At 40.7% G+C, this 24,732-nt stretch overlaps 10 non-coding genes across 10 annotated transcripts; 9 read left to right on the top strand and 1 right to left on the bottom strand.

The window, feature by feature from the left end:
* Window positions 1–1,167: 1,167 nt before the first annotated feature.
* On the bottom strand, window positions 1,168–1,332 carry LOC135036331 (U1 spliceosomal RNA). Its single transcript, XR_010231114.1, has one exon. It is a non-coding gene; the product is annotated as a U1 spliceosomal RNA (small nuclear RNA).
* Window positions 1,333–4,218: 2,886 nt separating this feature from the next.
* Window positions 4,219–4,382, top strand: LOC135036342 (U1 spliceosomal RNA). Its single transcript, XR_010231125.1, has one exon. It is a non-coding gene; the product is annotated as a U1 spliceosomal RNA (small nuclear RNA).
* Window positions 4,383–4,534: 152 nt separating this feature from the next.
* LOC135036358 (U1 spliceosomal RNA) lies at window positions 4,535–4,696 on the top strand. The gene has a single exon (XR_010231139.1). It is a non-coding gene; the product is annotated as a U1 spliceosomal RNA (small nuclear RNA).
* Window positions 4,697–5,370: 674 nt separating this feature from the next.
* LOC135036349 (U1 spliceosomal RNA) lies at window positions 5,371–5,533 on the top strand. The gene has a single exon (XR_010231132.1). It is a non-coding gene; the product is annotated as a U1 spliceosomal RNA (small nuclear RNA).
* Window positions 5,534–5,685: 152 nt separating this feature from the next.
* LOC135036364 (U1 spliceosomal RNA) lies at window positions 5,686–5,848 on the top strand. Its single transcript, XR_010231144.1, has one exon. It is a non-coding gene; the product is annotated as a U1 spliceosomal RNA (small nuclear RNA).
* A 671-nt stretch (window positions 5,849–6,519) lies between these two features.
* LOC135036339 (U1 spliceosomal RNA) lies at window positions 6,520–6,683 on the top strand. The gene has a single exon (XR_010231122.1). It is a non-coding gene; the product is annotated as a U1 spliceosomal RNA (small nuclear RNA).
* A 152-nt stretch (window positions 6,684–6,835) lies between these two features.
* On the top strand, window positions 6,836–6,998 carry LOC135036363 (U1 spliceosomal RNA). The gene has a single exon (XR_010231143.1). It is a non-coding gene; the product is annotated as a U1 spliceosomal RNA (small nuclear RNA).
* A 671-nt stretch (window positions 6,999–7,669) lies between these two features.
* Window positions 7,670–7,833, top strand: LOC135036337 (U1 spliceosomal RNA). The gene has a single exon (XR_010231120.1). It is a non-coding gene; the product is annotated as a U1 spliceosomal RNA (small nuclear RNA).
* Window positions 7,834–7,985: 152 nt separating this feature from the next.
* On the top strand, window positions 7,986–8,148 carry LOC135036362 (U1 spliceosomal RNA). The gene has a single exon (XR_010231142.1). It is a non-coding gene; the product is annotated as a U1 spliceosomal RNA (small nuclear RNA).
* A 671-nt stretch (window positions 8,149–8,819) lies between these two features.
* On the top strand, window positions 8,820–8,983 carry LOC135036335 (U1 spliceosomal RNA). The gene has a single exon (XR_010231118.1). It is a non-coding gene; the product is annotated as a U1 spliceosomal RNA (small nuclear RNA).
* Window positions 8,984–24,732: the final 15,749 nt, after the last annotated feature.

Below are 24,732 nucleotides of genomic sequence, written 5' to 3'. Positions count from 1 at the left end.
ACCTAGCCTGCTGCAGCCCTTGTAGATTCTTATAAAAAAAAGTTCTTCTTTTCTTGTCAAAATTAATAGCTAAGAATAGGCTGCCTGAGGCAGCCCCCTGTTAAGTGGCCTGCTACTGAAGGCACCAACTACAAACTGAGCTTCCTGTTCATGGAAGCGAGGTTATAGAGGAGGGGGCGCTGAGCATCTTGGGAACAGTCAAAAGCTTTGAGCCTGTTGGTGCCTCAGATCAAGATCCTACTCTACACCCCAATGTGAATCCTTGTGGAGTCCAGTGTACCCCACAGAAGAAATGAATGTGTCACACCCATTGGCAGCAACATTAGAATAGCTGCTGATGGGCACAATTGAGAAAGGAAGGGGGGAAAACATTTGAATCCAGCACATATATGTAATTTGAATATGTAATTTGTATCTTCCTACTTTAAAATGTAATGGATGAACCTCACCCTGTGAGAACTATCTTCATGATCAAGAGATCTCATACGCAAGAAAAGCATGTGTTGAGATAGGGCTGTGGAGGGCGGCTGCTCGGGCACACCCCCGTCAAGTTAAGGAGATTCAACTGAGGAAGCACAAGAAAACTCTTGTCTGGGGACAACAACTGCAGGGAGACCACATATTTTCAGATAAACATGAGAGGGCGGAAGGCTGCCTAATACTGAAGCACCCACAAACATCAAACCATATGCAACAACTAGTGCAAGCATTCCTGGGGAAAGGTCTGCAGCAGACGGATTTGCATACGGTGATGTCATCCAAGCAGTGGGCCAAAGTTGGCTGGAACCCTCATCTGCATATGAAAAGAGAAAAGGGGCGCTTGGATGACCCCTAGTTCGCATTGAACACCCCCACCCTCCTTCGGTGTGGGGCTCATGTTGGCCATGCCCCTGCCCCTGAAGCATTCAAGCTGATTTCTTGCAGCAGCTGGGCACTGTAACAGCTCCAGAGCTGCTCTGTAAGGCAAGTAAAAGGGCGTGGGCCCTGCAGCACTACCTGTAGTTCGCATTGTGCGTTGGAAGGCACAAAGTAAGCAGACGGGAGAAGTCAGGATAGTGCGCAAGGGCATAGAAGGGAGGGGCTCAAGAAAAGAGAAGTGGAAAAAGACAGCAAACCAGGCTGGAGAGAGACCTGAGACAAAGAGATCTGAATTATACCAGAGCCAACCAGGGGAAAGCACAAATGCAGTCCCCCCCCTACCACAAATTATGCAGTCGAGTTTCCCACATTTGGGGAAATCACAGAGGTCAGCATACCCAGAATGCAATGAATGAACCTCACCCTGGGAAAACAATCTTCATGACCATGGTATCACCTATGCAAAATAAGTATGATTTGAGATAGGGCTGGGGAGGGCCGCTGCTCAGGCACACCTCCGTCAAGTAAAGGAGATTCAACTGAGGCAGCACAAGGGAACTCTCATCTGGGGACAACAACTGCAGGGAGAACACATTTTCAGACAAATGTGGGAGGGCAGAAGGCTGCCTAATACTGAAGCACCCCCCAAACAACAAACCAAATGCAACAACTAGTGCAAGCATTCCTGGGGGAAGGCCTGCAGCAGATGGATTCGCATATGGTGATGTCATCCAAGCAATGGGCATAGTTGGCTGCAACCCTCGTCTGCATATGAAAAGAGAAAATGGTCACGCAGGGCATGGCGGCCTTTGTGGGGTTGCGCTTGGATGACCCCTAGATCGCTTTATACACCCCCATCAGTGTGGGGCTCATGTTGGCCATGCCCAAGCCCCTGAAGCATTCAAGCTGATTTCTTGCAGCAGCTGGACCCAGTAACAGCTCCAGAGTTGCTCTACAAGACCAGTAAAAGGGTGTGAGCCCTGCAGCTCCACCTGTAGTTTGCATACACACATATATAGGACAGCATCTCTTATATGCCCCAGGGGCAATAAAATAGTAGCCTTATCTAGGGTATCCGTCCATGCCGCTACAGCACTACACACCCATGCCGACGCAATTGCCGGTCTGAGTAAGGTACCTGAATGTGTATAAATGGACTTCAGGGTAATCTCCTGTTTGCGGTCAGCAGACTCTTTGAGGGAAGCCGTATCCTGGGACGGGAGGGCTACCTTCTTGGATAAGCGTGTTAATGCTTTGTCCACCCAAGGGGAGGATTCCCATCGTAACCTATCCGTTGATGGGAAAGGATACGCCATAAGAATCCTTTTGGAAATCTGCAGGGGATTCCCAAGCTTTTTCACATAACTCGTTCAGCTCGTGTGAGGGGGGAAAGGTTACCTCAGGCTTCTTTACCTTGTACATATGTACCCTCTTGTCAGGGATAGGGGGCTCCTCTGTGAAGTGCAAAACATTTTTTATTGTCATAATCATATATCAAATGTATTTTGCCAATTTTGGCTGTAACTTTGCATCATCGTAATCGACACTGGAGTCAGAATCCGTGTCGGTATCTGTGTCAACAATCTGGATAGTGGGCGCTTATGAGACCCTGACAGTCCCTGCGACATAGGATCAGGCATGGGTTGAGACCCTGACTGTCGCAAAGCTTCAGCCTTGTCTAATCTTTTGTGCAATGAGTTTACACTAGCATTTAAAACATTCCACATATCCATCCAATCAGGTGTCGGCGGAGACACCACGTTCATTTGCTCCCGCTCCTCTCTAATATAGCCTTCTTCCTCAGACATGTCGACACACGCGTACCGACACACCACACACACAGGGAATACTTTTACTGAAGACATTTCCCCCACAAGGCCCTTTGGAGAGACAGAGAGAGAGTATGCCAGCACATACCCCAGCGCTATATAACCCAGGAATAGCACAGTAACTTAATGTTTGCACAGTAGCGCTGCTGTATGTAATTTGCGCCGAATTATGTGCCCCCCCCTCTCTTTTCAACCCTCTTGTCTACCGTGGTATAAGCAGGGGAGAGTCCGGGGAGCTTCCTCTCAGCGGTGCTTTGGAGTAAAAATGGCGCTGGTGAGTGCTGAGGGAGAAGCCCCGCCCCCTCGGCGGCGGGCTTCTGTCCCGTTTAAACTGTACAATTGGCGGGGGATCACACATATATACAGTGCCCAGCTGTATATATGTTATATTTTTGCCAAAAAGAGGTTTATATTGCAGCCCAGGGCGCCCCCCCTGCACCCTGCACCCTTACAGTGACCGGAGTATGTGAGGTGTATGGGAGCAATGGCGCACAGCTGCAGTGCTGTGCGTTACCTCAATGAAGATCATGAAGTCCTCTGCCGCCTCTGAAGTCTTCTTTTCTTCTCATACTCACCCGGCTTCTATCTTCCGGCTCTGCGAGGGGGACGGACGGCGAGGGTGAGATCCTGCGTACCAATCCCTTTGGAGCTAATCCCTTTGGAGCTAATGGTGTCCAGTAGCTTAAGAAGCAGGACCTTGCAACTCGGAGAGTAGGGCTGCTTCTCCCCCCTCAGTCCCTCGATGCAGGGAGTCTGTTGCCAGCAGTGCTCCCTGAAAATTAAAAACCTAACAAAATACTTTCTGTCAGAAAGCTCAGGAGAGCTCCTGAAAAGCACCCAGTCTCCACTGGGCACAGTATCAAACTGAGGTATGGAGGAGGGGCATAGAGGGAGGAGCCAGTGCACACCCAGAACTAAAGTCTTTCTTAAAGTGCCCATGTCTCCTGCGGAGCCCGTCTATCCCCATGGTCCTTACGGAGTCCCCAGCATCCTCTAGGACGTTAGAGAAAATAGGATTTTAATACCTACCGGTAAATCCTTTTCTCTTAGTCCGTAGAGGATGCTGGGCACCCGTCCCAGTGCGTACTGTGTCTGCAGTTATTAAATGGCCCTTAACTCCAGAACATTTATGTGGAGACAACTTTCCCGACTTGACCATCTTCCTTGGACGTTTTCCCCCTGTGTGACTGCTCCCCAGCCTCGGAGGGTTGCATCCATGGTCCCTAGGATCCAGTCCTGGATCCCGAACCTTCGCCCCTCTAGGAGGTGAGAACTGTGCAGCCACCAATGGAGTGAGATTCTGGTCTTGGAAGACAGGATTATCCTCCGGTGCGTGTGTATGTGGGATCCGGACCACTTGTCCAACAGGTCCCACTGGAACAGTAAAGCCACGCCCATCCCAACGAAGCCACACACCCTATTTTGCGGCGCGCGCACATTTATCCCTTTAATAGTGCCAATTGTGGGGAGCGTCAAAGAATTTTTTGGCTTGGGGGAGAAAAATTTCTAGTTACGCCACTGATCCCAAATCATACTTATTTTGCATAGGAGATACCATGGTCATGAAGATTGATCTCCCAGGGTGAGGTTCATTCATTGCATTCTGGGTATGCTGACCCCTATGATTTCCCCAAATGTGGGAAACTCGACTGCATTATTTGTGGCAGTGGAGGACTGTGTTTGTGCTTTCCTCTGGTCAGCTCTGGTAAAAGTCAGATTTCTTTGTCTCAGATCTTCCTCTAGCCTTGTTCTTCTTTCGAGAGTTCCCTTGTGCTGCCTCAGTTGGATCTCCTTCACTTGACAGGGGGGTGCCCGAGCAGCGACCCTCCCCAGCTCTAGCCCATCTCATACTTACCTGCCAGGTGAGATACTATGATCAGGAAGGTGCTTCTCCCAGGGCAAGGTCACCCATTGCACTCTGGGTGTGCTGCTCCTGTGATTTCCCCAAATGTGGGACACTTGACTGCATAATTTGTGTTTCCTCTGGTCAGCTCTCGTATAATTCAGATCTCTTTGTCTCAGGTCTATCTCCAGCCTAGTTTGCTGTCTGTTTCCACTTCTTTTTTCTTGAGCCCCTCCCTTCTATACCCTTGTGAACTATCCTGACTTCTCCTCCCGTCTGCTTACTTTGTGCCTTACAATGCACAATGCGAACTACAGGTAGTGCTGCAGGGCCCACACCCTTTTACTTGCCTTACAGAGCAGCTCTGGAGCTGTTACAGTGCCCAGCTGCTGCAAGAAATCAGCTTGAATGCTTCAGGGGCTGGGGCATAGCCAACATGAGCCCCACACCGAAGGAGGGTGGGGGTGTTTAATGCGAACTAGGGGTCATCCAAGCGCCGCAAAAGGCCGCCATGCCCTGCATACCCCTTTTCTCTTTTCATATGCAGATGAGGGTTCCAGACAACTTTGGCCCACTGCTTGGATGACATCACCGTATGCAAATCCGTCTTCTGCAGACCTTCCCCCAGGAATGCTTGCACTAGTTGTTGCATTTGGTTTGTTGTTTGGGGGTGCTTCAGTATTAGGCAGCCTTCTGCCCTCCCATGTTCATCTGAAAATATGTGTTCTCCCTGCAGTTGTTGTCCCCAGATGAGAGTTCCCTTGTGCTGCCTCAGTTGAATCTCCTTTACTTGACAGAGATGTGCCTGAGCAGCGGCCCTCCCCAGCCCTATCCCAAATCATACTTATTTTGCATAGGAATGCCATGGTCATGAAGATTGTTCTCCCTGGGTGAGTTTCATTCATTGCATTCTGGGTATGCTGACCCCTGTGATTTCCCCAATTGTGGGAAACTCGACTGCATTATTTGTGGTAGTGGGGGACTGTGTTTGTGCTTTCCTCTGGTCAGCTCTGGTAAAAGTCAGATTTCTTTGTCTCAGATCTTCCTCTAGCCTTGTTCTTCTTTCGAGAGTTCCCTTGTGCTGCCTCAGTTGGATCTCCTTCACTTGACAGGGGGGTGCCCGAGCAGCGACCCTCCCCAGCTCTAGCCCAACTCCTACTTACCTGCCAGGTGAGATACTATGATCAGGAAGGTGCTTCTCCCAGGGCAAGGCTCACCCATTGCTCTCTGGGTGTGCTGCTCCTGTGATTTCCCAAAATGTGAGACACTTGACTGCATAATTTGTGTTTCCTCTGGTCGGCTCTCGTATAATTCAGATCTCTTTGCATCAGGTCTCTCTCCAGCCTAGTTTGCTGTCTGTTTCCACTTCTCTTTTCTTGAGCCGTTCCCTTTTATGCCCTTGCGCACTATCCTGACTTCTCCCGTCTGCTTACTTTGTGCCTTCCAACGCACAATGCTAACTACAGGTAGTGCTGCAGGTCCCACAACCTTTTATTTGCCTTACAGAGCAGCTCTGGAGCTGTTACAGAGCCCAGCTTCTGCAAGAAATCAGCTTGAATGCTTCAGGGGCTGGGGCATAGCCAACATGAGCCCCACACCGAAGGAGGGTGGAGGTGTTTAATGTGAACTAGGGGTCATCCAAGCGCCGCAAAAGGCCGCCATGCCCTGCACGCCCCTTTTCTCTTTTCATATGCAGACGAGGGTTTAAGCCAACTTTGACCCACTGCTTGGATGACATCACCATATGCAAATCCATCTGCTGCAGGCCTTCCCCCAGGAATGCTTGCACTAGTTGTTGCATTTGGTTTGTTGTTTGGGGGTGCTTCAGTATTAGGCAGCCTTCTGCCCTCCCATGTTCATCTGAAAATATGTGTTCTCCCTGCAGTTGTTGTCCCCAGATGAGAGTTCCCTTGTGCTGCCTCAGTTGAATCTCCTTTACTTGACAGAGATGTGCCTGAGCAGCGGCCCTCCCCAGCCCTATCCCAAATCATACTTATTTTGCATAGGAGATACCATGGTCATGAAGATTGTTCTCCCAGGGTGAGGTTCATTCATTGCATTCTGGGTATGCTGACCCCTATGATTTCCCCAAATGTGGGAAACTCGACTGCATTATTTGTGGTAGTGGGGGACTGTGTTTGTTCTTTCCTCTGGTCAGCTCTGGTAAAAGTCAGATTTATTTGTCTCAGATCTTCCTCTAGCCTTGTTCTTCTTTCGAGAGTTTCCTTGTGCTGCCTCAGTTGTATCTCCTTCACTTGACAGGGGGGTGCCCGAGCAGCGACCCTCCCCAGCTCTAGCCCAACTCCTACTTACCTGCTAGGTGAGATACTATGATCATGAAGGTGCTTCTCCCAGGGCAAGGCTCACCAATTTCACTCTGGGTGTGCTGCTCCTGCGATTTCCCCAAATGTGGGAAACTTGACTGCATAATTTGTGTTTGCCCTGGTCGGCTCTCGTATAATTCAGATCTCTTTGTCTCAGGTCTCTCTCCAGACTAGTTTGCTGTCTGTTTCCACTTCTCTTTTCTTGAGCCGCTCCCTTCTATGCCCTTGCGCACTATCCTGACTTCTCCCGTCTGCTTAATTTGTGCCTTCCAACGCACAATGCGAACTACAGGTAGTGCTGCAGGGCCCACACCCTTTTACTCGCCTTACAGAGCAGCTCTGGAGCTGTTACAGTGCCCAGCTGCTGCAAGAAATCAGCTTGAATGCTTCAGGGGCTGGGGCATAGCCAACATGAGCCCCACACCGAAGGAGGGTGGAGGTGTTTAATGCGAACTAGGGGTCATCCAAGCGCCGCAAAAGGCCACCATGCCCTGCACGCCCCTTTTCTCTTTTCATATGCAGACGAGGGTTGAAGCCAACTTTGACCCACTGCTTGGATGACATCACCGTATGCAAATCCGTCTTCTGCAGACCTTCCCCCAGGAATGCTTGCACTAGTTGTTGCATTTGGTTTGTTGTTTGGGGGTGCTTCAGTATTAGGCAGCCTTCTGCCCTCCCATGTTCATCTGAAAATATGTGTTCTCCCTGCAGTTGTTGTCCCCAGATGAGAGTTCCCTTGTGCTGCCTCAGTTGAATCTCCTTTACTTGACAGAGATGTGCCTGAGCAGCGGCCCTCCCCAGCCCTATCCCAAATCATACTTATTTTGCATAGGAGATACAATGGTCATGAAGATTGTTCTCCCAGGGTGAGGTTCATTCATTGCATTCTGGGTATGCTGACCCCTGTGATTTCCCCAAATGTAGTAAACTCGACTGCATTATTTGTGGTAGTGGGGGACTGTGTTTGTGCTTTCCTCTGGTCAGCTCTGGTAAAAGTCAGATTTCTTTGTCTCAGATCTTCCTCTAGCCTTGTTCTTCTTTCGAGAGTTCCCTTGTGCTGCCTCAGTTGGATCTCCTTCACTTGACAGGCGGGTGCCCGAGCAGCGACCCTCCCCAGCTCTAGCCCAACTCCTGCTTACCTGCCAGGTGATATACTATGATCAGGAAGGTGCTTCTCCCAGGGCAAGGCTCAACCATTGCACTCTGGGTGTGCTGATCCTGCGATTTCCCCAAATGTGGGAAACTTGACTGCATAATTTGTGTTTCCCCTGGTCGGCTCTCGTATAATTCAGATCTCTTTGTCTCAGGTCTATCTCCAGCCTAGTTTGCTGTCTGTTTCCACTTCTCTTTTCTTGAGCCGCTCCCTTCTATGCCCTTGCGCACTATCCTGACTTCTCCCGTCTGCTTACTTTGTGCCTTCCAATGCACAATGCAAACTACAGGTAGTGCTGCAGGGCCCACACCTTTTTACTTGCCTTTCAGAGCAGCTCTGGAGCTGTTACAGTGCCCAACTGCTGCAAGAAATCAGCTTGAATGCTTCAGGGGCTGGGGCATAGCCAACATGAGCCCCACACCGAAGGAGGGTGGAGGTGTTTAATGCGAACTAGGGGTCATCCACGCGCCGCAAAAGGCCGCCATGCCCTGCACGCCCCTTTTCTCTTTTCATATGCAGACGAGGGTTGAAGCCAACTTTGACCCACTGCTTGGATGACATCACCGTATGCAAATCCATCTGCTGCAGGCCTTCCCCCAGGAATGCTTGCACTAGTTGTTGCATTTGGTTTGTTGTTTGGGGGTGCTTCAGTATTAGGCAGCCTTCTGCCCTCCCATGTTCATCTGAAAATATGTGTTCTCCCTGCAGTTGTTGTCCCCAGATGAGAGTTCCCTTGTGCTGCCTCAGTTGAATCTCCTTTACTTGACAGAGATGTGCCTGAGCAGCGGCCCTCCCCAGCCCTATCCCAAATCATACTTATTTTGCACAGGAGATACCATGGTCATGAAGATTGTTCTCCCAGGGTGAGGTTCATTCATTGCATTCTGGGTATGCTGACCCCTGTGATTTCCCCAAATGTGGGAAACTCGACTGCATTATTTGTGGTAGTGGGGGACTGTGTTTGTGCTTTCCTCTGGTCAGCTCTGGTAAAAGTCAGATTTCTTTGTCTCAGATCTTCCTCTAGCCTTGTTCTTCTTTCAAGAGTTCCTTTGTGCTGCCTCAGTTGGATCTCCTTCACTTGACAGGGGGGTGCCCGAGCAGCGACCCTCCCCAGCTCTAGCCCAACTCCTACTTACCTGCCAGGTGAGATACTATTAAGTGGATTTTTGAAAGAAAACAATACTGTCAATATACTATTAAAACAAATTAAATTGGTAAAAGTTATTGTACTTTAAGTAAAAATAAAAGAGCTAAAATATCAATCCCTGTTTTGGATTACTTTAATTAACAAAAAAAATGCATATAGCAGAGGATAGTTTCAATCTGCCTACCTCTGGGTTATAGGCCCAGCATGCTTCCATTGCAGTACTCTGCTGCACATGTAAGTGCAAGAGATCCTGAAGCACTCACTCATCATGGGAAAGTACCAATGTGTTTCTTCATTGGTTGATTTAAGAAAATTCTTACAAAAACTCTCCAGATTATTGATTTTTTAAAGTTTTTCTAGGAAACGTTCTAGATGAATGCTTATTAGGCTTTGTCAGTATGTACATTTTGCAAAGTGTCTCTGTGGCGCAATCGGTTAGTGTGTTCGGCTCTTAGCCAAAAGGTTGGTGGTTCAATCCCAAGCAGGGACGTAATTGACCTTGTTATCAAATTTTGGTGATCTTTAAGTAGACAAGTCAAAATTTCAAACCCCCTCTTATGGTGTAGGGTACCTGGCCTTCTCTGATGTAATCAGAGTTAGATTTGATTAAGTGATTTTATAAAAAAACAGATAGGAAGTACAATTTAGCAGTGGGTTGCAGAGAAAAAGAAAAATGCTGGCAGAAAAATCCAATTGAGTGATTAAACAGCTCTTCATTTTCTGGCTTTATTTTTATGCTAACAAATTTGTTCTCTGAAAAGGGTCCACAAAGCCAAGTCTCTGATTAACACCTTTGTAGGGATGGTTTTCACCTATTACTAAATTAAACTTGCTTCATTGGAAAGGCAGCAAGATGCATCCTCATTTCAATGTCTACTGAAATAATACAGGTTGACACCAGGAAACATTAACGCCACTGCATCCTTGCTGCTTTCTCAAGTGGAAGTCTGTTTAATGTGAAAACAAGGTGATATCTAATTAGCACACAGGTAAGGAATTAAGAAAATATTTAAGGGTGAAGATGTTTCTCACAAAATCGTTGCCCCAATGCATCATTGAAATTCAAGCTGGAAAGATGATTTTAATATATCACTTGTACATTTTGTATTGCTCTTCTGGTGACAATGTAGTTTGTTTTTGTCAATTACCATTTTAATAATAGGGTAAAGAAAATGAAGTGGATTTTTGAAAGAAAACAATACTGTCAATATACTATTAAAACAAATTAAAATGGTAAAAGTTATTGTACTTTAAGTAAAAATAAAAGAGCTAAAATATCAATCCCAGTTTTGGATTACTTTAATTAAAAAAAATGCATATAGCAGAGGATAGTTGCAATCTGCCTACCTCTGGGTTATGGGCCCAGCATGCTTCCATTGCAGTACTCTGCTGCACATGTAAGTGCAAGAGATCCTGAAGCACTCACTCATCATGGGAAAGTACCAAGGTGTTTCTTCGTTGGTTGATCTAAGAAACATCTTACAAAAACTCTCCAGATTATTGACTTTTTAAAGTTTTTCTAGGAAACGTTCTAGATGAATGCTTATTAGCCTTTGTCAGTATGCACTTTTGCAAAGTGTCTCTGTGGCGCAATCAGTTAGTGTGTTTGGCTACTGACCAAAAGGTTGGTGGTTTAATCCCACCCAGGGACGTAATTGACCTTGTGATCAGGTTTTGGTGATCTTTAAGTAGACAAGTCAAAATTTCAACCTCTCTCTTATGATGTAGGTTACCTGGCCTTCTGTGATGTAATCAGAGTTAGATTTGATTAAGTGATTTTATAAAAAAAACAGCTAGGAAGCACAATTTAGCAGTGGGTTGCAGAGAAAAAAAAATATGCTGGCAGAAAAATCCAATTGAGTGATTAAACAGCCCTTCATTTTCTGGCTTTATTTTTATGCTAACAAATTTGTTCTCTGAAAAGTGTCCACAAAGCCAAGTCTCTGATTAACACCTTTGTAGGGATGGTTTTTCACCTATTACTAAATTAAACTTGCTTCATTGGAAAGGCAGCAAGATGCATCCTCATTTCAATGTCTACTGAAATAATACGGGTTGACACCAGGAAACATTAACGCCAATGCATCCTTGCTGCTTTCTCATGTGGAAGTCTGTTTAATGTGAAAACAAGGTGATATCTAATTAGCACACAGGTAAGGAATTAAGAAAATCTTTATTTAAGGGTGAAGATGTTTCTCACAAAATCGTTGCCCAATGCATCATTGAAATTCAAGCTGGAAAGATGATTTTAATATATCACTTGTACATTTTGTATTGCTCTTCTGGTGACAATGTAGTTTGTATTTGTCAATTACCATTTTAATAATAGGGTAAAGAAAATGAAGTGGATTTTTGAAAGAAAACAATACTGTCAATATACTATTAAAACAAATTAAAATGGTAAAAGTTATTGTACTTTAAGTAAAAATAAAAGAGACAAAATATCAATCCCAGTTTTGGATTACTTTAATTAACAAAAAAAATGCATATAGCAGAGGATAGTTTCAATCTGCCTACCTCTGGGTTATGGGCCCAGCATGCTTCCATTGCAGTACTCTGCTGCACATGTAAGTGCAAGAGATCCTGAAGCACTCACTCATCATGGGAAAGTACCAATGTGTTTCTTCGTTGGTTGATGGAAGAAACATCTTACAAAAACTCTCCAGATTATTGACTTTTTAAAGTTTTTCTAGGAAACGTTTTAGATGAATGCTTATTAGCCTTTGTCAGTATGGACTTTTGCAAAGTGTCTCTGTGGCGCAATCAGTTAGTATGTATGGCTATTAACCATAAGGTTGGTGGTTCAATCCCACCCAGGGACCTAATTGACCTTGTTATCAGATTTTGGTGATCTTTAAGTAGACAAGTCAAAATTTCAAACCCCCTGTTATGGTGTAGGGTACCTGGCCTTCTCTGATGTAATCAGAGTTAGATTTGATTCAGTGATTTTATAAAAACAGCTAGGAAGCACAATTTAGCAGTGGGTTGCAGAGAAAAAAAATATGCTGGCAGAAAAATCCAATTGAGTGATTAAACAGCTCTTCATTTTCTGGCTTTATTTTTATGCTAACAAATTTGTTCTCTGAAAAGTGTCCACAAAGCCAAGTCTCTGATTAACACCTTTGTAAGGATGGTTTTTCACCTATTACTAAATTAAACTTGCTTCATTGGAAAGGCAGCAAGATGTATCCTCATTTCAATGTCTACTGAAATAATACAGGTTGACACCAGGAAACATTAACGCCACTGCATCCTTGCTGCTTTCTCATGTGGAAGTCTGTTTAATGTGAAAACAAGGTGATATCTAATTAGCACACAGGTAAGGAATTAAGAAAATCTTTATTTAAGGGTGAAGATGTTTCTCACAAAATTGTTGACCCAATGCATCATTGAAATTGAAGCTGGAAAGATGATTTTAATATATCACTTGTACATTTTGTATTGCTCTTCTGGTGACAATGTAGTTTGTTTTTGTCAATTACCATTTTAATAATAGGGTAAAGAAAATGAAGTGGATTTTTGAAAGAAAACAATACTGTCAATATACTATTAAAACAAATTAAAATGGTAAAAGTTATTGTACTTTAAGTAAAAATAAAAGAGACAAAATATCAATCCCAGTTTTGGATTACTTTAACAAAAAAAATGCATATAGCAGAGGATAGTTTCAATCTGCCTACCTCTGGGTTATGGGCCCAGCATGCTTCCATTGCAGTACTCTGCTGCACATGTAAGTGCAAGAGATCCTGAAGCACTCACTCATCCTGGGAAAGTACCAATGTGTTTCTTCGTTGGTTGATGGAAGAAACATCTTACAAAAACTCTCCAGATTATTGACTTTTTAAAGTTTTTCTAGGAAACGTTTTAGATGAATGCTTATTAGCCTTTGTCAGTATGGACTTTTGCAAAGTGTCTCTGTGGCGCAATCAGTTAGAATGTACGGCTATTAACCATAAGGTTGGTGGTTCAATCCCACCCAGGGACCTAATTGACCTTGTTATCAGATTTTGGTGATCTTTAAGTAGACAAGTCAAAATTTCAAACCCCCTGTAATGGTGTAGGGTACCTGGCCTTCTCTGATGTAATCAGAGTTAGATTTGATTCAGTGATTTTATAAAAACAGCTAGGAAGCACAATTTAGCAGTGGGTTGCAGAGAAAAAAAATATGCTGGCAGAAAAATCCAATTGAGTGATTAAACAGCTCGTCATTTTCTGGCTTTATTTTTATGCTAACAAATTTGTTCTCTGAAAAGTGTCCACAAAGCCAAGTCTCTGATTAACACCTTTGTAAGGATGGTTTTTCACCTATTACTAAATTAAACTTGCTTCATTGGAAAGGCAGCAAGATGCATCCTCATTTCAATGTCTACTAAAATAATACAAGTTGACACCAGGAAACATTAACGCCACTGCATCCTTGCTGCTTTCTCATGTGGAAGTCTGTTTAATATGAAAACAAGGTGATATCTAATTAGCACACAGGTAAGGAATTAAGAAAATCTTTATTTAAGGGTTTAAGGGTGAAGATGAGACATTGAAATGAGGATACATCTTGCTGCCTTTCCAATGAAGCAAGTTTAATTTAGTAATATGTGAAAAACCATCCCTACAAAGGTGTTAATCAGAGACTTGGCTTTGTGGACACTTTTCAGAGGACAAATTTGTTAGCATAAAAATAAAGCCAGAAAATAAAGAGCTGTTTAATCACTCAATTGGATTTTTCTGCCAGCATATTTTTTTTCTCTGCAACCCACTGCTAAATTGTGCTTCCTAGCTGTTTTTATAAAATCACTGAATCAAATCTAACTCTGATTACATCAGAGAAGGCCAGGTACCCTACACCATAACAGGGGGTTTGAAATTTTGACTTGTTTACTTAAAGATCACCAAAATCTGATAACAAGGTCAATTATGTCCCTGGGTGGGATTGAACCACCAACCTTTTGGTTAATAGCCGTACATACTAACTGATTGCGCCACAGAGACACTTTGCAAAAGTCCATACTGACAAAGGCTAATAAGCATTCATCTAAAACGTTTCCTAGAAAAACTTTAAAAAGTCAATAATCTGGAGAGTTTTTGTAAGATGTTTCTTCCATCAACCAACGAAGAAACACATTGGTACTTTCCCATGATGAGTGAGTGCTTCAGGATCTCTTGAACTTACATGTGCAGCAGAGTACTGCAATGGAAGCATGCTGGGCCCATAACCCAGAGGTAGGCAGATTGAAACTATCCTCTGCTATATGCATTTTTTTTTGTTAATTAAAGTAATCCAAAACTGGGATTGATATTTTGTCTCTTTTATTTTTACTTAAAGTACAATAACTTTTACCATTTTAATTTGTTTTAATAGTATATTGACAGTATTGTTTTCTTTCAAAAATCCACTTCATTTTCTTTACCCTATTATTAAAATGGTAATTGACAAAAACAAACTACATTGTCACCAGAAGAGCAATACAAAATGTACAAGTGATATATTAAAATCATCTTTCCAGCTTGAATTTCAATGATGCATTGGGTCAACAATTTTGTGAGAAACATCTTCACCCTTAAATAAAGATTTTCTTAATTCCTTACCTGTGTGCTAATTAGATATCACATTGTTTTCACATTAAACAGACTTCCACATGAGAAAGCAGCAAGGATGCAGTGGCGTTAATGTTTCCTGGTGTCAACCTGTATTATTTCAGTAGACATTGAAATGAGGATACATCTTGCTGCCTTTCCAATGAAGCAAGTTTAATTTAGTAATAGGTAAAAAACCATCCCTACAAAGGTGTTAATCAGAGACTTGGCTTTGTGGACACTTTTCAGAGAACAAATTTGTTAGCATAAAAATAAAGCGAGAAAATGAAGAGCTGTTTAATCACGCAATTTGATTTTTTTGCCAGCATATTTCTTTTTCTCTGCAACCCACTGCTAAATTGTGCTTCCTAGATGTTTTTATAAAATCACTGAATCAAATCTAACTCTGATTACATCAGAGAAGGCCAGGTACCCTACACCATAACAGGGGGTATGAAATTTGACTTGTCTACTTAAAGATCACCAAAATCTGATAACAAGGTCAATTACGTCCCTGGGTGGAATTGAACCACCAACCTTTTGGTTAATAGCCATACACACTAACTGATTGCGCCACAGAGACACTTTGCAAAAGTACATACTGACAAATGCTAATAAGCATTCATCTAAAACGTTTCTTAGAAAAACTTAAAAAAGTCAATAATCTGGAGAGTTTTTGTAAGATGTTTCTTCTATCAACCAACGAAGAAACACATTGGTACTTTCCCATGATGAGTGAGTGCTTCAGGATCTCTTGCACTTACATGTGCAGCAGAGTACAGCAATGGAAGCATGCTGGGCCCATAACCCAGAGGTAGGCAGATTGAAACTATCCTCTGCTATATGCATTTTTTTGTTTGTTAATTAAAGTAATCCAAAACTGGGATTGATATTTTGTCTCTTTTATTTTTACTTAAAGTACAATAACTTTTACCATTTTAATTTGTTTTAATAGTATATTGACAGTATTGTTTTCTTTCAAAAATCCACTTAATTTTCTTTACCCTATTATTAAAATGGTAATTGACAAAAACAAACTACATTGTCACCAGAAGAGCAATACAAAATGTACAAGTGATATATTAAAATCATCTTTCCAGCTTGAATTTCAATGATGCATTGGGGCAACGATTTTGTGAGAAACATCTTCACCCTTAAATAAAGATTTTCTTAATTCCTTACCTGTGTGCTAATTAGATATCACCTTGTTTTCACATTAAACAGACTTCCACATGAGAAAGCAGCAAGGATGCAGTGGCGTTAATGTTTCCTGGTGTCAACCTGTATTATTTCAGTAGACATTGAAATGAGGATGCATCTTGCTGCCTTTCCAATGAAGCAAGTTTAATTTAGTAATAGGTGAATAACCATCCTTACAAAGGTGTTAATCAGAGACTTGGCTTTGTGGACACTTTTCAGAGAACAAATTTGTTAGCATAAAAATAAAGCCAGAAAATGAAGAGCTGTTTAATCACGCAATTTGATTTTTTTGCCAGCATATTTCTTTTTCTCTACAACCCACTGCTAAATTGTGCTTCCTAGATGTTTTTATAAAATCACTGAATCAAATCTAACTCTGATTACATCAGAGAAGGCCAGGTACCCTACACCATAACAGGGGGTATGAAATTTGACTTGTCTACTTAAAGATCACCAAAATCTGATAACAAGGTCAATTACATCCCTGGGTGGGATTGAACCACCAACCTTTTGGTTAATAGCCATACACACTAACTGATTGCGCCACAGAGACACTTTGCAAAAGTACATACTGACAAATGCTAATAAGCATTCATCTAAAACGTTTCTTAGAAAAACTTAAAAAAGTCAATAATCTGGAGAGTTTTTGTAAGATGTTTCTTCTATCAACCAACGAAGAAACACATTGGTACTTTCCCATGATGAGTGAGTGCTTCAGGATCTCTTGCACTTACATGTGCAGCAGAGTACAGCAATGGAAGCATGCTGGGCCCATAACCCAGAGGTAGGCAGATTGAAACTATCCTCTGCTATATGCATTTTTTTGTTTGTTAATTAAAGTAATCCAAAACTGGGATTGATATTTTGTCTCTTTTATTTTTACTTAAAGTACATAACTTTTACCATTTTAATTTGTTTTAATAGTATATTGACAGTATTGTTTTCTTTCAAAAATCCACTTCATTTTCTTTACCCTATTATTAAAATGGTAATTGACAAAAACAAACTACATTGTCACCAGAAGAGCAATACAAAATGTACAAGTGATATATTAAAATCATATTTCCAGCTTGAATTTCAATGATGCATTGGGGCAACGATTTTGTGAGAAACATCTTCACCCTTAAATAAAGATTTTCTTAATTCCTTACCTGTGTGCTAATTAGATATCACCTTGTTTTCATATTAAACAGACTTCCACATGAGAAAGCAGCAAGGATGCAGTGGCGTTAATGTTTCCTGGTGTCAACTTGTATTATTTTAGTAGACATTGAAATGAGGATGCATCTTGCTGCCTTTCCAATGAAGCAAGTTTAATTTAGTAATAGGTGAAAAACCATCCTTACAAAGGTGTTAATCAGAGACTTGGCTTTGTGGACACTTTTCAGAGAACAAATTTGTTAGCATAAAAATAAAGCCAGAAAATGACGAGCTGTTTAATCACTCAATTGGATTTTTCTGCCAGCATATTTTTTTTCTCTGCAACCCACTGCTAAATTGTGCTTCCTAGCTGTTTTTATAAAATCACTGAATCAAATCTAACTCTGATTGCATCAGAGAAGGCCAGGTACCCTACACCATAACAGGGGGTTTGAAATTTTGACTTGTCTACTTAAAGATCACCAAAATCTGATAACAAGGTCAATTAGGTCCCTGGGTGGGATTGAACCACCAACCTTATGGTTAATAGCCGTACATACTAACTGATTGCGCCACAGAGACACTTTGCAAAAGTCTTTACTGACAAAGGCTAATAAGCATTCATCTAAAACGTTTCCTAGAAAAACTTTAAAAAGTCAATAATCTGGAGAGTTTTTGTAAGATGTTTCTTCCATCAACCAACGAAGAAACACATTGGTACTTTCCCATGATGAGTGAGTGCTTCAGGATCTCTTGCACTTACATGTGCAGCAGAGTACTGCAATGGAAGCATGCTGGGCCCATAACCCAGAGGTAGGCAGATTGAAACTATCCTCTGCTATATGCATTTTTTTTTGTTAATTAAAGTAATCCAAAACTGGGATTGATATTTTGTCTCTTTTATTTTTACTTAAAGTACAATAACTTTTACCATTTTAATTTGTTTTAATAGTATATTGACAGTATTGTTTTCTTTCAAAAATCCACTTCATTTTCTTTACCGTATTATTAAAATGGTAATTGACAAAAACAAACTACATTGTCACCAGAAGAGCAATACAAAATGTACAAGTGATATATTAAAATCATCTTTCCAGCTTGAATTTCAATGATGCATTGGGGCTACGATTTTGTGAGAAACATCTTCACCCTTAAATAAAGATTTTCTTAATTCCTTACCTGTGTGCTAATTAGATATCACCTTGTTTTCATATTAAACAGACTTCCACATGAGAAAGCAGCAATGATGCAGTGGCGTTAATGTTTCCTGGTGTCAACTTGTATTATTTCAGTAGACATTGAAATGAGGATGCATCTTGCTGCCTTTCCAATGAAGCAAGTTTAATTTAGTAATAGGTGAAAAACCATCCTTACAAAGGTGTTAATCAGAGACTTGGCTTTGTGGACACTTTTCAGAGAACAAATTTGTTAGCATAAAAATAAAGCCAGAAAATGAAGAGCTGTTTCATCACGCAATTTGATTTTTTTGCCAGCATATTTCTTTTTCTCTGCAACCCACTGCTAAATTGTGCTTCCTAGATGTTTTTATAAAATCACTGAATCAAATCTAACTCTGATTACATCAGAGAAGGCCAGGTACCCTACACCATAACAGGGGGTATGAAATTTGACTTGTCTACTTAAAGATCACCAAAATCTGATAACAAGGTCAATTACGTCCCTGGGTGGGATTGAACCACCAACCTTTTGGTTAATAGCCGTACACACTAACTGATTGCGCCACAGAGACACTTTGCAAAAGTACATACTGACAAATGCTAATAAGCATTCATCTAAAACGTTTCCTAGAAAAACTTTAAAAAGTCAATAATCTGGAGAGTTTTTGTAAGATGTTTCTTCTATCAACCAACGAAGAAACACATTGGTACTTTCCCATGATGAGTGAGTGCTTCAGGATCTCTTGCACTTACATGTGCAGCAGAGTACAGCAATGGAAGCATGCTGGGCCCATAACCCAGAGGTAGGCAGATTGAAACTATCCTCTGCTATATGCATTTTTTTGTTTGTTAATTAAAGTAATCCAAAACTGGGATTGATATTTTGGCTCTTTTATTTTTACTTAAAGTACAATAACTTTTACCATTTTAATTTGTTTTAATAGTATATTGACAGTATTGTTTTCTTTCAAAAATCCACTTCATTTTCTTTACCCTATTATTAAAATGGTAATTGACAAAAACAAACTACATTGTCACCAGAAGAGCAATACAAAATGTACAAGTGATATATTAAAATCATCTTTCCAGCTTGAATTTCAATGATGCATTGGGGCAACGATTTTGTGAGAAACATCTTCACCCTTAAATAAAGATTTTCTTAATTCCTTACCTGTGTGCTAATTAGATATCACCTTGTTTTCACATTAAACAGACTTCCACATGAGAAAGCAGCAAGGATGCAGTGGCGTTAATGTTTCCTGGTGTCAACCTGTATTATTTCAGTAGACATTGAAATGAGGATGCATCTTGCTGCCTTTCCAATGAAGCAAGTTTAATTTAGTAATAGGTGAAAAACCATCCTTACAAAGGTGTTAATCAGAGACTTGGCTTTGTGGACACTTTTCAGAGAACAAATTTGTTAGCATAAAAATAAAGCCAGAAAATAAAGAGCTGTTTAATCACTCAATTGGATTTTTCTGCCAGCATATTTTTTTTCTCTGCAACCCACTGCTAAATTGTGCTTCCTAGCTGTTTTTATAAAATCACTGAATCAAATCTAACTCTGATTACATCAGAGAAGGCCAGGTACCCTACACCATAACAGGGGGTTTGAAATTTTGACTTGTCTACTTAAAGATCACCAAAATCTGATAACAAGGTCAATTAAGTCCCTGGGTGGGATTGAACCACCAACCTTTTGGTTAATAGCCGTACTTACTAACTGATTGCACCACAGAGACACTTTGCAAAAGTCCATACTGACAAAGGCTAATAAGCATTCATCTAAAACGTTTCCTAGAAAAACTTTAAAAAGTCAATAATCTGGAGAGTTTTTGTAAGATGTTTCTTCCATCAACCAACAAAGAAACACATTGGTACTTTCCCATGATGAGTGAGTGCTTCAGGATCTCTTGAACTTACATGTGCAGCAGAGTACTGCAATGGAAGCATGCTGGGCCCATAACCCAGAGGTAGGCAGATTGAAACTATCCTCTGCTATATGCATTTTTTTTTGTTAATTAAAGTAATCCAAAACTGGGATTGATATTTTGTCTCTTTTATTTTTACTTAAAGTACAATAACTTTTACCATTTTAATTTGTTTTAATAGTATATTGACAGTATTGTTTTCTTTCAAAAATCAACTTCATTTTCTTTACCCTATTATTAAAATGGTAATTGACAAAAACAAACTACATTGTCACCAGAAGAGCAATACAAAATGTACAAGTGATATATTAAAATCATCTTTCCAGCTTCAATTTCAATGATGCATTGGGTCAACAATTTTGTGAGAAACATCTTCACCCTTAAATAAAGATTTTCTTAATTCCTTACCTGTGTGCTAATTAGATATCACCTTGTTTTCACATTAAACAGACTTCCACATGAGAAAGCAGCAAGGATGCAGTGGCGTTAATGTTTCCTGGTGTCAACCTGTATTATTTCAGTAGACATTGAAATGAGGATACATCTTGCTGCCTTTCCAATGAAGCAAGTTTAATTTAGTAATAGGTGAAAAACCATCCCTACAAAGGTGTTAATCAGAGACTTGGCTTTGTGGACACTTTTCAGAGAACAAATTTGTTAGCATAAAAATAAAGCCAGAAAATGAAGAGCTGTTTAATCACGCAATTTGATTTTTTTGCCAGCATATTTCTTTTTCTCTGCAACCCACTGCTAAATTGTGCTTCCTAGATGTTTTTATAAAATCACTGAATCAAATCTAACTCTGATTACATCAGAGAAGGCCAGGTACCCTACACCATAACAGGGGGTATGAAATTTGACTTGTCTTCTTAAAGATCACCAAAATCTGATAACAAGGTCAATTACGTCCCTGGGTGGGATTGAACCACCAACCTTTTGGTTAATAGCCGTACACACTAACTGATTGCGCCACAGAGACACTTTGCAAACGTACATACTGACAAATGCTAATAAGCATTCATCTAAAACGTTTCCTAGAAAAACTTTAAAAAGTCAATAATCTGGAGAGTTTTTGTAAGATGTTTCTTCTATCAACCAACGAAGAAACACATTGGTACTTTCCCATGATGAGTGAGTGCTTCAGGATCTCTTGCACTTACATGTGCAGCAGAGTACAGCAATGGAAGCATGCTGGGCCCATAACCCAGAGGTAGGCAGATTGAAACTATCCTCTGCTATATGCATTTTTTTGTTTGTTAATTAAAGTAATCCAAAACTGGGATTGATATTTTGGCTCTTTTATTTTTACTTAAAGTACAATAACTTTTACCATTTTAATTTGTTTTAATAGTATATTGACAGTATTGTTTTCTTTCAAAAATCCACTTCATTTTCTTTACCCTATTATTAAAATGGTAATTGACAAAAACAAACTACATTGTCACCAGAAGAGCAATACAAAATGTACAAGTGATATATTAAAATCATCTTTCCAGCTTGAATTTCAATGATGCATTGGGGCAACGATTTTGTGAGAAACATCTTCACCCTTAAATAAAGATTTTCTTAATTCCTTACCTGTGTGCTAATTAGATATCACCTTGTTTTCACATTAAACAGACTTCCACATGAGAAAGCAGCAAGGATGCAGTGGCGTTAATGTTTCCTGGTGTCAACCTGTATTATTTCAGTAGACATTGAAATGAGGATGCATCTTGCTGCCTTTCCAATGAAGCAAGTTTAATTTAGTAATAGGTGAAAAACCATCCTTACAAAGGTGTTAATCAGAGACTTGGCTTTGTGGACACTTTTCAGAGAACAAATGTGTTAGCATAAAAATAAAGCCAGAAAATAAAGAGCTATTTAATCACTCAATTGGATTTTTCTGCCAGCATATTTTTTTTCTCTGCAACCCACTGCTAAATTGTGCTTCCTAGCTGTTTTTATAAAATCACTGAATCAAATCTAACTCTGATTACATCAGAGAAGGCCAGGTACCCTACACCATAACAGGGGGTTTGAAATTTTGACTTGTCTACTTAAAGATCACCAAAGTCTGATAACAAGGTCAATTAAGTCCCTGGGTGGGATTGAACCACCAACCTTTTGGTTAATAGCTGTACTTACTAACTGATTGCACCACAGAGACACTTTGCAAAAGTCCATACTGACAAAGGCTAATAAGCATTCATCTAAAACGTTTCCTAGAAAAACTTTAAAAAGTCAATAATCTGGAGAGTTTTTGTAAGATGTTTCTTCCATCAACCAACGAAGAAACACATTGGTACTTTCCCATGATGAGTGAGTGCTTCAGGATCTCTTGAACTTACATGTGCAGCAGAGTACTGCAATGGAAGCATGCTGGGCCCATAACCCAGAGGTAGGCAGATTGAAACTATCCTCTGCTATATGCATTTTTTTTTGTTAATTAAAGTAATCCAAAACTGGGATTGATATTTTGTCTCTTTTATTTTTACTTAAAGTACAATAACTTTTACCATTTTAATTTGTTTTAATAGTATATTGACAGTATTGTTTTCTTTCAAAAATCCACTTCATTTTCTTTACCCTATTATTAAAATGGTAATTGACAAAAACAAACTACATTGTCACCAGAAGAGCAATACAAAATGTACAAGTGATATATTAAAATCATCTTTCCAGCTTGAATTTCAATGATGCATTGGGTCAACAATTTTGTGAGAAACATCTTCACCCTTAAATAAAGATTTTCTTAATTCCTTACCTGTGTGCTAATTAGATATCACCTTGTTTTCACATTAAACAGACTTCCACATGAGAAAGCAGCAAGGATGCAGTGGCGTTAATGTTTCCTGGTGTCAACCTGTATTATTTCAGTAGACATTGAAATGAGGATACATCTTGCTGCCTGAAAGGATTTTACCTTATTTTCTTTAACCCTCGATGTGATGGCCTAACAGACGTCTGGAGTGTAAACCCTTACGCTATCAGTTACATGCACAAACACAAGCAGTAAAAGTTCACACTGTTTTATTGAATGTTTAACATTGGTATAAAAAGAGAACACATAAGGGTGTAACTGATAAGTGTAACAGGGCTCATTGGCTTAGGGGTGGTGCCCTAGTGGGGTACGTAGGGGTGGTTAATACTTGACATAACATAATTGGATATAGCAGTTGCTAGGCAGATGTTATATACGTTGCATCAGACGGAACTTAACAAAGGATCTTTTAGTAACACACAGAAGTAGAAAAAGCAGGTTTCATCTAGTATAGAGCTGACCTTGGATGCCAGACCCACACAAGCCTGGTATCTGTATGAGAGACAAAGGCATCTAACACAGGGCAGCATGCATCCAATGCAAACACATAAGAGTTCATAAAGCATGTTTTAACCCTTCACTAGGGAAATAGAAATATTCACTTTTACACTGTAACTATTATAAGGAAATTGATCATATAAAAAGTAATATCTACAAAGCACAGAGGAGCTAACCCTTCAATCCCCTCTTAGAATCATGATTAATATATGACATGATTCTTGAGTGAGGCTCCTTTCTTGTTCCTCCAGTTCTTGAGCTATTGGACATAATCGTCGGGTCCCTTACTATCAGAGGAGGTGACAGGACTGGTGGTTATATCATAGTACATCAGGGCCTTATCAATGCCTTTGGAGGTAAGTTTCTTTCCACAGGGAATTATACAATAAACTATAATGCCTACAAGAATTAAAGTTACAAGTATGAATATGCTTATTTGCACAATACCCTGGTGGGAAGGTTTTTAAATTTCTCCCTGTGGTGGTGTTAGATGTATAACAAGTGTAGTTTCCAGGATATATAGTTATGGTGCTTCCTGGGTTGGGATTTTTTGACAATATGGTATATTCCCTTTTCCACATTTCGCACTGACTGTCATTTGTTTTGGTGTCATTAAAAAGGCTGAAAAAAAAACAATTTTCTTGTTCTAGGGGTATATTAAGGGGCACTGTACCTAGGTGGGGCCTAGATTTGCCACAGACATAACAGTTGCTTTTATTGTGTTTGTTAGCACTATACTTCATCCATTCCAACCAAAATTAATGTCAGAGAAACCAGTTTCAATAGCTAGGGTGTCTTCAAAGGTAGGGTTAGTAATAGCCACCATATCTTTAAAAGTGGCAATATGGGGCTTTAAAGGTTTGTTTTGGGGAGCAATTTTAGGCTGGTATTTTGGGTTTTTGTACATGTCCCACAAATAAAACATTTGTCTTGCACTATAGTACCATTCGTCAGTAACACAAATATATACTGTCTCAGACATTCCTGATTTCCTTTTCTGCTGTATGAAATGTTTGTTGTCAGCAAGTTTAGGGAACATGAAATAATCAAGGATGTATGTGGCTACGTGTGTATTGGAGGAATTGTACCACAAGGTGGGGACCCCATCTGTTTGTGTGATGTCGACTTCACATATTGTGAGGTGAATGAGGGCCAGTAGGGCTATCGAGATAGTCCCCAGGATAAAGATAGGGGACAGGTTCCTCATCTTCTTCTGTTCTTCTTTCTTCGCTAGGTGGGAGGTCAGGGCTGTCTGCC

Source organism: Pseudophryne corroboree, unplaced genomic scaffold (genome assembly GCF_028390025.1).
Source record: "Pseudophryne corroboree isolate aPseCor3 unplaced genomic scaffold, aPseCor3.hap2 scaffold_642, whole genome shotgun sequence".
In the NCBI taxonomy this organism is placed as follows: Eukaryota; Metazoa; Chordata; class Amphibia; order Anura; family Myobatrachidae; genus Pseudophryne; species Pseudophryne corroboree.
Note: the sequence above shows the minus strand (reverse complement) of the source record. Positions and strands in the feature narration are given on the sequence as shown.